A 13241-nucleotide genomic window follows, 5' to 3' on the forward strand; every position below is an offset into this window, starting at 1 on the left:
CAGCCAAAAAAGAAAGAAAACTCTGATGTAGGACACAAAAATGAATCTTGAAAACCTTCAAAAAAGGACAAATATTGTATGATCTCATTTATATGAAATAAGCAAGTATATAGAAACTAAAAATGAACAGTGGTTACCAAGGAAGGTTGCTGTTGTTGCAAGGTGTCAAACAGGTACCAACTCATAATGACAATATGCACAACAGAACAAAACACTGCCCAGTTCTGCACCAACCTCACCATCATTGCTGTGCTTGGGCCCATTGCTACTGTCACTGGGCCAATCCATCTCGTTGGGGGTCTACCTCTCTTTCTCTGCCCCTCCACTTTACCAAACATGATATTCTTCTCCAGGGATTGGTCTCTCCTGATAATAAGTCTGAAGTATGAGAGACAAAGTCTGGCCATCCTGCTTCCAAGGAACATTCTGGCTGTACTTCTAACACAGATCTGTTTTTTCTTTTGGCAGCCCATGAAACTGCTAATATTCTTTTCCAACACCATAACTCAAATGCATCAATTCTTCTATAGTCTTCCTTATTCACTGTCTAATTTTCACATGCAAGGAGGTTATTGAAAATACCATGGGTGGGTCAGGCGTACTCTAGTCCTCAAACTGACATCTTTGCTTTTCAACACTTTAAAGAGGTCTTGTGCAGCAGATTTGTGTAATGCAATACATCATTTGATTTTCTTGACTGCTGCTTCCGTGAATGTTGATGACTGATCCGAACAAAATGAAGTCTTTGACAACTTCAGTCTTTTCTGTTTATCTTGATGTTGTTTATTGGTCCAGTGATTAGGATTTTTGATTTCTTTACACTGAGGTGCAACCCATACTGAAGGCTGTGGTCTTTGATCTTCATCAGTAAGCAAGCATTTTAGGTGGGAGGGGGAAATTGGTAGTTCTTGCTTAGGAAGCTGTAAGTTTATGTTAATAGTGGCACAATAATTTGGAAAAGAATAGAGAGGATGGTTGCACAACTTAAAGAATGTACTCAAAGTCATTGAATATACATATAGAAATCGCTAAACTGGTAAGTTTTCCTGTGTATATTTTCACACTATGCTACCAGAGCTCCTTCAATGTGAGTATACCAAATTAAAATAGTATGTGGTACAAAATAGATACCTTATCCCTGGCCTTTCTTCATTGAATAACTAATTATACTTTCATAGTTTACATAATCTTTGTAAAATGTTTCATAAATCCCAACGCTATTAAGAGATTCATATATAATGAAGATTTTCTTGAGTCTTCTGTGTTCAAAGCAGACCAGACCATCAGACCTTTCTTTCTACGCACCTCTGAATAGACTTCCACCTCTAACTTTTCAGTCAGCAATGTGCCAACTGTTAATGCACTTGGCTGCTAACCAAAAAGTTGGAGGTTCAAGTCTACCCAGAGGCAAGCCGAAGAAAGGCCTGGCAATCTACTTCCAACAAATTAGATTAGAGGCACAGTTCCCCTCTAACTGTTACTGATCCGAACTTAGCACATTATTAACTGGTTCTGGTTTTATTCTTGTTCAAAACTATGACTGCTGCTTAACAGTAATCATCCCTTCGGGTTTTTTTCTTCCTATAATATTCACTGAGGCATGAAAATGTATCACACGGATGGAGTGTGATTCGATCACTTCTTATTGTTAAGACACTAATTTTTTATAAGCTCATTCCCAGACATTGCTGTCTTTGATTTTAGACCAGTGGTTATGAAACTTTTTTGGGTCACACGTGATAATCTCATTAAATTTTACTTTCTCCCCATAATGATATAACAAAATATGTACAACTACAAGTACTTTCTGGTTCTCCAAAAGCACCAAATGAATATTAACTATTTATTTAGCCTACAACACCCATAAAATAGTATTACTACTAAGAAACCTAATAGCTACCTCAGGTTAAAAATTCCTGTTCTTAATTTAAGCCTATGGTTCATTTTCTTACTAGCAAGTACCATTTCAATTAATCCATAAGTTTTCCCGATCTACAGGTTTCTGGATAACTGCCTGTTGCTGTTGTTAAGTACCGTGGAGTCCTTGGATAACTGCCTAGCTAATGTTCTAAGATCTTTACACATGGTTATAAAAAGCAAAGCTCACAGAACATAAATAAATAAATAGGTACTGGAAGGAATGGGCCGGCATTTAAGGAGAGCGGGGGTGGGGTGGGGTGGGGATGGAGTTTCAGGTCTAAAAAATAAAAATGCATTTTACAGAACGAAAAGGAAATACTAGCCTAGACCCTGGCTTTTAGATGGGCAACAGCAATTCTCGGCAACTTCTCCGGAGTCCTCCTTTTGTTAAAGTTCAGCAGGAATGGGGAAGAACCCTGGCTGTTCAGGTTATCACTGAGCTGATAACCAAAAGGTCGGAGGTTTGAACCCACCAGTTGCTCCTGGGGAGAAAGGTGTGGCAGTCCGCTTCCCAAGAGATTAACTGTCTTGGGAACCCTATGGGGTAATTCTTCTCTGTCCTACAGTTACTACGAGTTGGAGTCCACAACAATGGGTTTGGGTTTTGTATGTTTGTTTACAAAAGGGAATCTTAGGGCACCAGACGTTTTGGGGAGCCCAGTCCAGCTTGGCTGAAATCAGAGCCCCACCCCACAGCCACATCTGCCCCCATCAATCACCACCGGCACGGATCCAGAGGAAAGTATACGAAAGCCTAGAGTCCTCCTAGAAGCCGGCCAGTGGGAGCAGTGTCTGTTCTAACATTTTCAGAAATCTTCTTTCTGGAGCTCAGATGGCAAAACCAGGGGCTACTTCTTGGCTGCTTGAACTCCACGTAGCAAAAGGGCAGAAATCTACCGTGTCAACGCCGCACAACCCTCCGCCAGGGCGAGCTTAGCTCACACAAAAGGCTCTCCGTCCAATTCAGTTACACAGGCGCCATCACGTAGCTGTCTGGGTTTCACAACCGCAAGTAGTCCCGTTACTGACTACACTCCGACCCCGCCACGCCCACAGACACGCACACGCACACACCGCAGCCCTCAAAAACACTTGGGCCTGAGTCGCGGAACTCTCAGTGCCCTGCCGTACCGGAGCTCCTTTCTCATCCCCTGGGCCGCAGCGCCCTCCCTGCCGCTGGCCGGAGCCAATGCGGCCAGCCAGGACTGCTCACCTGGGGCGCCGAACCCGGCACGTGGTAACAGCCAACGGAGCCAAGAGCACCGCGGCCAAGCCAAGGGAGTACACCGTCCCGGGGCCTAACGGTCCACGCGCGGAGTCTGCTGGGAACGCCGGCCCTGCACATTGAGTGCGCAAGCGCACCCAGTCTCTGGAGCCCGAGCCCGAGCCCGAGCCTCAAGCCCGGCCACCTAGAGTGTGGTTAGGAGCTCGCGACAGACACAGCGAGGGTAAGATTTCCTGAGGAAGCAAGAGGGTCTGTAACGAGAGGTGGACGTACCACAGTCGCGTAAAGGGGCATGGAAGTATTTGAATGTGACGTTCTAGGGAGTAACGCGACTGTGGGTGGCGACGTGTGTCTTGTGACGTGATTCTAGGTCTAAGTGATTCTTTCATTTAGTGTGACTGATTTGTGTTTGAGACGATGTGACTGCGGGGAGGCACAGATGGTTTGCTAACTGGAATTGTGTGTTGGGGTCTTGTGGGACTGAGAATAACGTGGGCGCCTTGTGAGATCAGCGAGTTGACTTGAGTCCTTGAAATTATGTTTCTGTAAACGCCTGACTCTGAATGAAAATTGGTTTGCTAGATTTGCTTTCCTTGGGGACCATGGAAGTGGCTCAGTGGTTGTTCATAGGATTTTAGTTATTTATGTTGTAACCCTTTTAGATCATTGTTCCCAATCACTGCTGCCCTAACTTCTCCCTTGTGTACGTGCTCCCGGGACATAGAGCTGAAAGGACTGAGTTGTGTATTGTTGATTAAAACTCAGAAGAAAGAGAGAAGCGGGGAGGCGGAAAACCAGAGGAGAGAAAGTGTCTGGCGCCCAGGTGTCTTCAGTACCAACCACCACCCTGTCGGAAGGGGGAAAGAGGGAGCTGCTCCCAGAGTGTGAGGGGCCTTGAGCTGGGCACTGTGGGAGGACAGGGAGCTTAAAGCTCTGACAACAAATGGGAGGGTACTAAGGACCCCAACCGTCGGGGAACGTCGAGGCAGTCTTTCAGAGAAGGATTCTCGCTGCCTTCTAGATCTGTTACTAAAACGTCCGTTGATTCTCACCCCGTCTCTGTTATTGGCTGCAGCGACTTTTGTTGTCCTGGTAACCGTCTGTCTGAAAAAACACGGTCCTACGGATCTATGATGAGTTGGTTTCCTTGATTACTGGATATAATCAGGAGTTTCACGCCTCACATTTGAAATAAAAGACTCTTCTATTCCATCTTCAAGGAGCCCTGGTAGTGTAGTGGGTTACGAGCGGGACTGCTAACCACAAGATCAGCAGTTGGAATCTCCCAGCCACTCTGCGGAAGACCGATGAGGCCTGCTGCTCTAGTGAAGATTTACAGCCTCAGAAATTCTACGACAGGGTCATTGTGAGTCACACCCACTGTCGCCAAGGCACGCAACCACCACCGCCTCATCAGCTTTATGGGAGACTTTGGCTTGAAAAACAGTGGTTTTTCTGGATTAAACATTATTTAATCACACATGTTTATTGTGGAGAATGCAAATGAGCAAAAATTTAAGTAAGATTTCAAAGGAAATCTTGAGTTAGGTGATTTGCTTTTACCCCAGATTCCCAGAAGTGGGCTTTTCCTCGTCCTTTGTGTCAAGAAGATTTCGTTTGGAAACAATATTGTCAGAGTAGACAGCCCAGAATTAAGGAGTCAGATAACTTGGTCCTAGATCCCACACACTGTTTCTCATTATTCAAGTAGGGCAAGAAACATAAGACTTACAAAGCATGAGTTCATGCTGACATTTAAGCATGAAACTGAAATGTCAGTATAAACTCATAACTTTATCCTTACCTCTGTTAAAAATAAAAGCATTAATTCAAACTAGCAGTGTTTCAATAATTGACTGTCCTGACTTAATAGTTTGCAAATTAGGGCAACTTTTGCCTCCTGCAAAAGGAACCTATTTCCAGAGTGTGGAGAATTCACAGAGAATTAAATAAGTTTTTCTTAATAAATACAGGTTTTCAAGTTACTTACTTACTATTAACATTAAAAAGAAACTCCTGAAATTTTTGGCCCTTTGTGACACTGTAGGGTAAGTATTAAGGAGCTCTGATAGCTCAGTGGTTATGAGTCAGGCTGCTAACCTCGAGGTCAGCAGTTTGAAACTACCAGCTGTTCCGCAGGAGAAAGATAAGGCTTTCTGCTTGTGTAAAGATTTACAGCCTCAGAAACCCTGTACAGGGTCGCTGTGAGTCGGAACCAACTCCACAGCACATAACTACCAACCACCACCACCATAAGTACTGGACTGCTAACCAAAAGATTGACTATTCAAACCCACTAGCTGGTCCTTAGAAACCGTATACAGGATCACTAGGAATCAGAACAAATTCCACAGAACTTAACCACCCATTGTTAACTATGCCTAGATCTCTGGAAGTTAAAATTTAAAGAAGCCCAGATTTCATTAAATTACTTGGCTAATAGTTTTGTCATTGACTGCTCTTCCAATAGGAAAGAATTTTTGGTTGGAAAAACAGGCCAGCTAAGCTTCAGGCGAGAATAGTTGTGGGTCAGGAATTTTTAGACCCATGGACAAGAAAAGCCTCTTGAAATAAAATTTTAAAAAAATTTTTTAATAAAAGTCTTATACTATACCTTTTGTTGTATATTCATGTTTCTTTTGAAATGAAACCCTGGTTACTAGTAATATTAACATTTATTTAGCTTACAACCACCATAAATTAATATTAATAACTAAGAAACCTAATAGCGAAAATTAGGCTAAATTCAGCCTGCTGCCTATTACACATCTGGTGAGCTAAGAATAACTGGACTGACTCCCGATATGGCGCTGTAGGATCAGTATTGAACTGCAAACCACAAGGTTGTTGGCTCAAAACCACCAGTAGCTCCTCAGAAACCCTGTACAGGGCTACAGAGTCTGAATCGACTCAGTAGCACTTAAGCTACGAACAAGGTGCTCTAGCAGGTAGCTTTTCCAAAACTGGGCATCGCCTGAGCAGATGAGGTCTAATTACAGAAACAGTGCTGGTAGCTTGTGTTTTTCAACGTCATTACTAATGCTTCATCTAGGCCTTGTCTGCTGTTATTAGTCACTTCTCAGGTGTAGACGATTTGGGCCACAACTCATATTTGCTTACTCCTTCCCCATCACCCTTGCTGCTTGAGAAAGTAGCCTCCAAGTATGGATTGTCCTTCAGGGCTGGCAGGCAAAGACATTCTCATATTGACTTCAAAGTCTAAGAGAACTTGCAAATATATTTGTATCAACAGTGCATTCATATAAATGTGTTGTTGAGTTGCTTCTGACTCATAGTGACCCTGTATAGGTTTCTGAGGAGCAGCTGGTGGGTTTAAATGGCCAACATCGTGGCCAGCAGTCTAATGTGTATCCTACAGTGTCATACCAGGAACCCATATATTGTTTATTGTTTAGTGCAATGAAAAGAGGAATAAAAAAAGAAGTGAACATAGAAAAAGTGAGACAGGGTATAAATAGGCAGTTAAAAGAAAACAAAATTACTAGTACATACAAAATCAGTCCAGTTAATGAGAAAAAAATTGCGTTTCACAAGAAATGTTCATTAAAATTAGTTATTAGGCAACATTTTAAAAGATTAAGATCATTAAGTTAGGCACTGTGGGGTAAAGGATTTAACTTTATGCAGAGCATTTGGTCTTTGTCCTTCCTAAGAGAACTCATTTGTGTTGTAGATACTGTTGCATCAGTTCTGACTCGGAGTGATCCTATCTATGTACAACAGAATGAAACAATGCCAGATCCTGCACCATCTTCAAAATTGCTGCTATGTTTGAAACCATTTTTGCAGCCACTGTGTCAGTTCATCTCATTGAGGGTCTTCCTCTTTTTCTCTGACCCTCTACTAAGCATGATGTCCTTCTCCAGGGACCAGTCCCTCCTGATAACATATCCAAAGAATGTGACAGACGTCTTGCCATCCTCACTTGTAAGGAGCTCTCTGGTAGCTCTTCTAAGGCAGATTTGTTCATTTTTCTGGCAGGCCATAGTACATTCAGTATTCCTCACCAACACTATAATTCAGATCATCAGGGCTTCAGCCTTGCTTATTGTCCAACCTTCATATTCATACAAAGTGATGCCATGATTTGGACTTGACACACTCTACTCTCAAAGTGACATCTTTGCTTTTTAACACTTTAAAGAAGTCGTTTGCAGGCTTGTCCAGTACAATAAGTAAGTTTAGATTTCTTCACTGATACTTCCATGAGTGTTGTTGAATCCAAACAAAATGAAACCCAGGACAACTTCCATATATTCTCCGCTTATCGTATTAGTTAGAAGGATTTTGGTTTATGTTGATATGTAATCTATACTGAAAGCTGTTCTCCTGGATCTTCATCAGTAGGTGCTTCAAGTCAGTGCTTCAGCTGGCACCCCGCCTGCCTTGTTGCCCCAGCCCATCCCTCTTGCTTAGACTGTGGGACCAGCAACAGCAAACACTGGGGAGAGTGAGCCCCAGGAGAAGGCGGTGACTAGCTAAGCGCCTGGGTCTGCTGGGGAAACCATCTGACTGTTCCCTTTTCGCTTTCCCTTCTCTTATCCAGCCCCTTCTCCTTGCTCTTGGAGCAGCACCATTTCCTTGCCTGTGGCCAAAGTCAATAAAAAGCTTTACTGCTACCAGGGCAGGGCTAGACAGTAAATTCTTTGCTGCAGAAATGAAAGCAAGGATCTCCACCCTCCAGCAGCCTCTCCATACAGCTGGAAGCTAGGTGGATGGTTCTGACTCATAGCAACCCTGCATGGGGTTTTCAAGGCTGTAAATCTTAACATGAGCAGAAAGCCTCACGTTTCTTCCTGGGAACGGCTGGTAGTTTCAAACTGCTGACCTTGAGGTTAGCAGCCTGACTCATAGGAGTAGCCAACCTGGATGAAACTGGGAGACCTAGAGAGAAGGGGGTGTGACATGTGTTAAAGGGTAAAGCAAGGACTGAAGAAACTGTAGAATGTCAAACTGTCCAAAACCACTTTGAGAACCCTTGATAATAACCTGATTGCTTAATGTCATGGATAGCAGTAAAAGAAAGAACCTGTGTAAGTTCTAGCTGGAGCAGCACCAACACCCATTGGGTCTTACTGCCCCCCACCCATGAGAAGGTACCCCTTGCCTCCAGGTGGACTCTGATAGTACCTAGAAACTAAGAGTGGAGGCTGAGGTCACTTGCAAGTTAGAGTCAGGGGGGTGGGGAGGAGGAGGGTGTTAATTCCAGAGACCCCATGTAGAAGTCACAGTATATAGATCACGTACAAACAAGTCAAGGGTACTGATCAGAATGCACTTTTAGCTTTGGAAACCCTGAGCAGTTTCAAGGTCATCTGCTGCAGAATACATTTTTGGGGTGGGTTCCCTGTGAAAGAATTCTGAGGGTAAAAGTAGTGAAAGCAGTTTCAAACATGATGTCGCTGCTAGAAACTTCGTAGAGACCTGTGCATCTCATTCCACAAGCAAGTCTCCTGTCCAAAGACACTCAGCACTCTACTTGCTCCATGGACTGGGAGCGGTCTGCTTTGTCTTGTGCTCTTGGTTCTGTTGCCTCTACTTCTCTGCCGCTTTGTTGGTATCACAGCTCTCTCAAAGGTTCAGGGCATGGATCTCAGGTCTAAAGAATGTGTTCCACTCCTGGGTCTCCTTTCTTCATGGTAGTGAGATTACACTTTCTTGCTTCTGAAATGACTCATGTTAAACTTAGCAGGATGGCAAAATTGATCAGCCCCCTTGTTAGATTTCCATACACCATATTTGCCAGGTACCACAGTCATTTCCTGGTGTGGCACAATCAGTAAGTACAGGACTGCCAATCACAAGGTCGGCAGTTCAAACCCACCAGTCCCTCCTTGGAAACCCTATACAGAGTCCCTATGAGTTGGAACTGACTTGACAACACACAACACACTCATTTGGGGGGAGTTATAGACTGTGCTTCAAAGAGCCTTACTGTATCTCACTGCTTCATAGCTTATCTCTGACAGCACTGTACTTCAGAATAGATCCTAAAACTTTCCTTTTAGCAATGAATACAACACTGTTCCTCTTCAATTTGTACGTGTGGTTTCCAGACTAGGCTGTACAAATGGTCTTCTGTAACCTCAAGACGACATTTAGTTCCTGGGTATTCACAATGAAACCTATTCCGTAAGTATGCATTATGCATTATAAAGTCGTCTTGGTGTTTCTGGTGTTGAAATAACTAAAAAAGTATTACAACAAAATCACAGAAAACTTTTTATACAAACACATCAAAATATGAAGCTGTTGTTTCTTGATATATCCTTTTATCTGTACACTTCTGAAGGTGGTGTTTCCATCTAAACCTATTCACTGAATACAAGGAGCAGTATAGACAGAGGGGTCCTGGTAAGGCACTGTACGATAAGCAGTGGAATGCTAATTGCAAGATCAGCAGTTCAAACCCACCAGCCACACCTTGGAAACCCTATACAGGCAGACTCACCAGACCTCAATGAGCTGGAGTGGCAGCAGCAGTGGGCTGAAGCATAACAATTATGAGGATGGTTCAGCGTTTCATTCTGTTGCTGAGTCGGAATCAACTCGACAGCACTTAACAACCCTTCCCAAAGAATGATTTGTTCTTTGATTTATACCATATCTAACGACAGTCTTAGTATCCTTGAAGGACTCAAATTGTGTCCATTTTACATGCTCTTTGAATTTAGGGACTAAAAAGTATGAAGGGACAAGATCAGGGCTTAGGATGGGTGGGATAAAGTTTCCAAGAAAATTCTCAAAGGACAGCCCTTGCTACTACCCTCAAAGAATAAGTAGATGCATTAATGCGATGGGGAAAAAATTCCTTGGCACAACTTTCCTGGCCTTTTTTCTCACCAGTGCACTTTGCAGTTTTTTTTAAATTTCTTTATAAGCCCCCTGTGATCATCCTGTGTCCTTTGAGAAAATGATCAAGATTACATCTTTGGGATTCCTAAAAAACAGTTGCCATAATCTTTTGAGATGACCTTCCTCGTTCAATTTAACTGACCCAGCAGATCCCGGTTGGAAGCCACTGTTTGGATTGGCCCTTTTTCTGAAGAAACCCTACCTAGATTTAAGTGTATTACTGATCACAGAGACATGTTTAAACATGTTTTATTTGGAATAAACCCATGTATGCATGAACTGGAACCCTACAAGCAATACTTTTAAATTTATCCTTGTATTATATTATCAATTCCCTATTTATGGAAATTGAGATTTCTTTCTGATTTTTTGACATTATACACAGTACTCTGATGAATATTACCCCTCAGCAATCTTTGTGTACAGTCTTTGATTGATCACTGCAATTAAAAAAAAAAAAAAAGATCTGATACAAAGGTGTACTGGAGGATAATGTCTGTGAATAATGACAAAAAATCAGAAGGAAACCAAGGTCCAGCAGAAGAGAAGAAGTAGCATAATATTAGAGTGTAACAAGAAAACACATTAAAGATTTCTACTCACCGTGTGGAATATAGGTCATAAATGCTCATGCAATAAGAAAGCTTTAATTTTTTGTAAAGAAAAAAGAAAAAGAAAAAGCCATCTTCAAAAATGAAGAGGTCACTTCTCTCAAGTATTAAAGTATTTTCAAAATAAAATTATTTTAAAGTCTGTAATACAAACAACATGAAATGTAGAGTTAAATAAGATGGATTTAAAAATTAAGAATGAATTATAGACAAATTAGGGAAAAAATAAAATCACAGGATTGCATTTCAGCATTAGTTCTCTGATGTTTAAGATGAGGTTAGCAATGTGTCAGAAATGTGTTCAACTTCAATACTTTACATTAGTTGATGTAAAAAATATGAGCTTTTTTTTTAAAAGACTTCTAAAATGTATTAGCCATATGATAATGGTTCCCTTGCATGAATTTCTCCATGCTAAATATCTCAACAAAATGTCTCTAAATTATTTCATTTACAGAGATTATGATCAGGATTAATTCTTTGATATTGGATATCATTTTGAGCTGAAATTAAAAGATTTAATTATCTAGTTATCTTAAAAGTCTAGTTATCTAGTATTGCTTTAACAGAAATATCACAAGTGGGTGGGTTTAGCAAACAGAAGTTTATTTTCTCATTTTATGAGGCTGGAAGTTTGAATTAAGAGTGCCAATTCTTGGAGCAGTCTTGCTTTGTCTGTTGGCTCTGGAAGAAGTCCTTGTCTCATCAGCTTCTGCTTCCTGGTTCCTTGAAGATCTCCATAAGTCTTGGTAGATTTTAACCCATCTTTCTCTCTGCTTCCTTGTTTTATCTCTTTTATAGCTCAAAAGATCCACTCAAGATACAGCCTATACTCAGCCTGCCTTATTAATATATCAAAGGTACCCCATTTCCAATTGGGACTATAATCACAGGCATAGAAGTTAAGATTTACAGCACATTTTTTTTTGGTACAGATGAAAGTGAGTAAAAAATTATTTGCACCCTGGTTATATTAAAATGTCCATTCATATCCACGGCTGATGATTAACATTGAACGTGCAGGTGAAGTGATTCTGTGGTACAGAAAAGTGACAAAGGATTACGTGGCAAGTCATTTGCAAACCGGCCATGGCTCTGCCTATGAAATAATCCACAACAGACTTGAGTTTTGAAAAGTTTGTGTAAAATGGGTACCGGAAGAGCATTAGAACCGTTTGGACATCTGCAAACAAAATTTTGGATCAATACTCAAAGGAAGGCTAGAGTTTCTTTTGAAAAATTGTGACTGGTAACGAGACATGGGTTCATCATTACAAGCCTGAGTGTAAATGGCAGAGTATAGAATGGAAACATTCTTAGTAGCCTACCAAGAAAATATTCAAAAGTCAACCATCTGTTGGAAAACTGATACTTAAAAATGTCTGGGATTCTCAAGGGCCAGTATTAGAACACAATCAGGAAAAAGGTTCAATAGTCAATGTGCTCATTACAATGAGATGCTCAATGAAAAGCTGAAGCCTAAACTTCGGGTTAAACGCAGAGGACTGCTATCCAAGGGCCTTGTGATATTGCATGACAATGCATGTCTGCACACCTCTGCCCACACTACTGAGACTGCAAAACTTTGTTTTGAGGTGTTAAAGCATCTTCCCTATAGTCCTGATCTTGCTCCATGAGACTTTCAGCTGCTTGGCACCCTGAAAATAGGTTTTTAAGGCCGAAGATTCACCTCTGTTGAAGTGAAGACAGTGGTGCATTCATGGCTCATAGCTCAGCCTAAAACATTTTGTTGTAAGGAAATATGAAAACTTGCTGACAGTTAGATAGGGTATTGAAAAGTAAGGGGATTACATTTGAAAATTACGTATTTGTCGTTTCCAAAAGTTAAATTCTACAGCCAGAGTGCGGATAATTGTTGACTCACCCTTGTAAATCAATCCATAACACTCTTTCTTATCTTTGGCTCCCCAAAATTCATGCCTTTCCCCCCCACAAAACACATTCACCCTATTACATCATTCCCAAGATCTTAAATCAACTGCAAGTCCAAAATCTTATCTTCTGAATCATTTAAATTAAATATGGGTGAGATTTTAGGCATATTCCATTTTGGGGCAAAATCCCTCTTCATCTGTGTAACTGTGAAATTTAGACTACAAGTTGTCTGTTAGCAAGGTACAATGGTAGAGCAGGCACAAGGTGGGTTATTTCCATTATAAATGGCAGAAATTGGCAGGAAAGAGATACTGGGCATCAAGCGAGTCTGGAACAGCTTACATTACCTTAACACTTGTTAATAACCCTTTGTTGTCTGAGACGTCTGGGCAATGACCCCACCTTCAATCTCTGGGTGTTGGCCCCTTGGCCCTGGGCTTAAACTCCATCTTCCAGGCACTCTGCTCCCTTAGTCTGGGGTGGCCCATTCTCCTAGGTCAACTTGAGTGGCAACTCCACCTTCTCAGCCCTGTTCTTCTGCCCTACTGGCATGGTAACCCTGCCCCTTCAGCTTTGGAAGGTGGCCTCATTCCCCTGTCAAACCTTAATGGCAGCCCTCCACTCTCTGGAACCAAGTTGTCAACTAAGTTTAACTTAGGAGATTGTGAACCCATCCTTTGAGATCCATATGACCCATGGTCCCAATCCTTTAA

The sequence above is a fragment of the Chrysochloris asiatica genome, unplaced genomic scaffold, assembly GCF_000296735.1.
Source record: "Chrysochloris asiatica unplaced genomic scaffold, ChrAsi1.0 scaffold00104, whole genome shotgun sequence".
In the NCBI taxonomy this organism is placed as follows: domain Eukaryota; kingdom Metazoa; phylum Chordata; class Mammalia; order Afrosoricida; family Chrysochloridae; genus Chrysochloris; species Chrysochloris asiatica.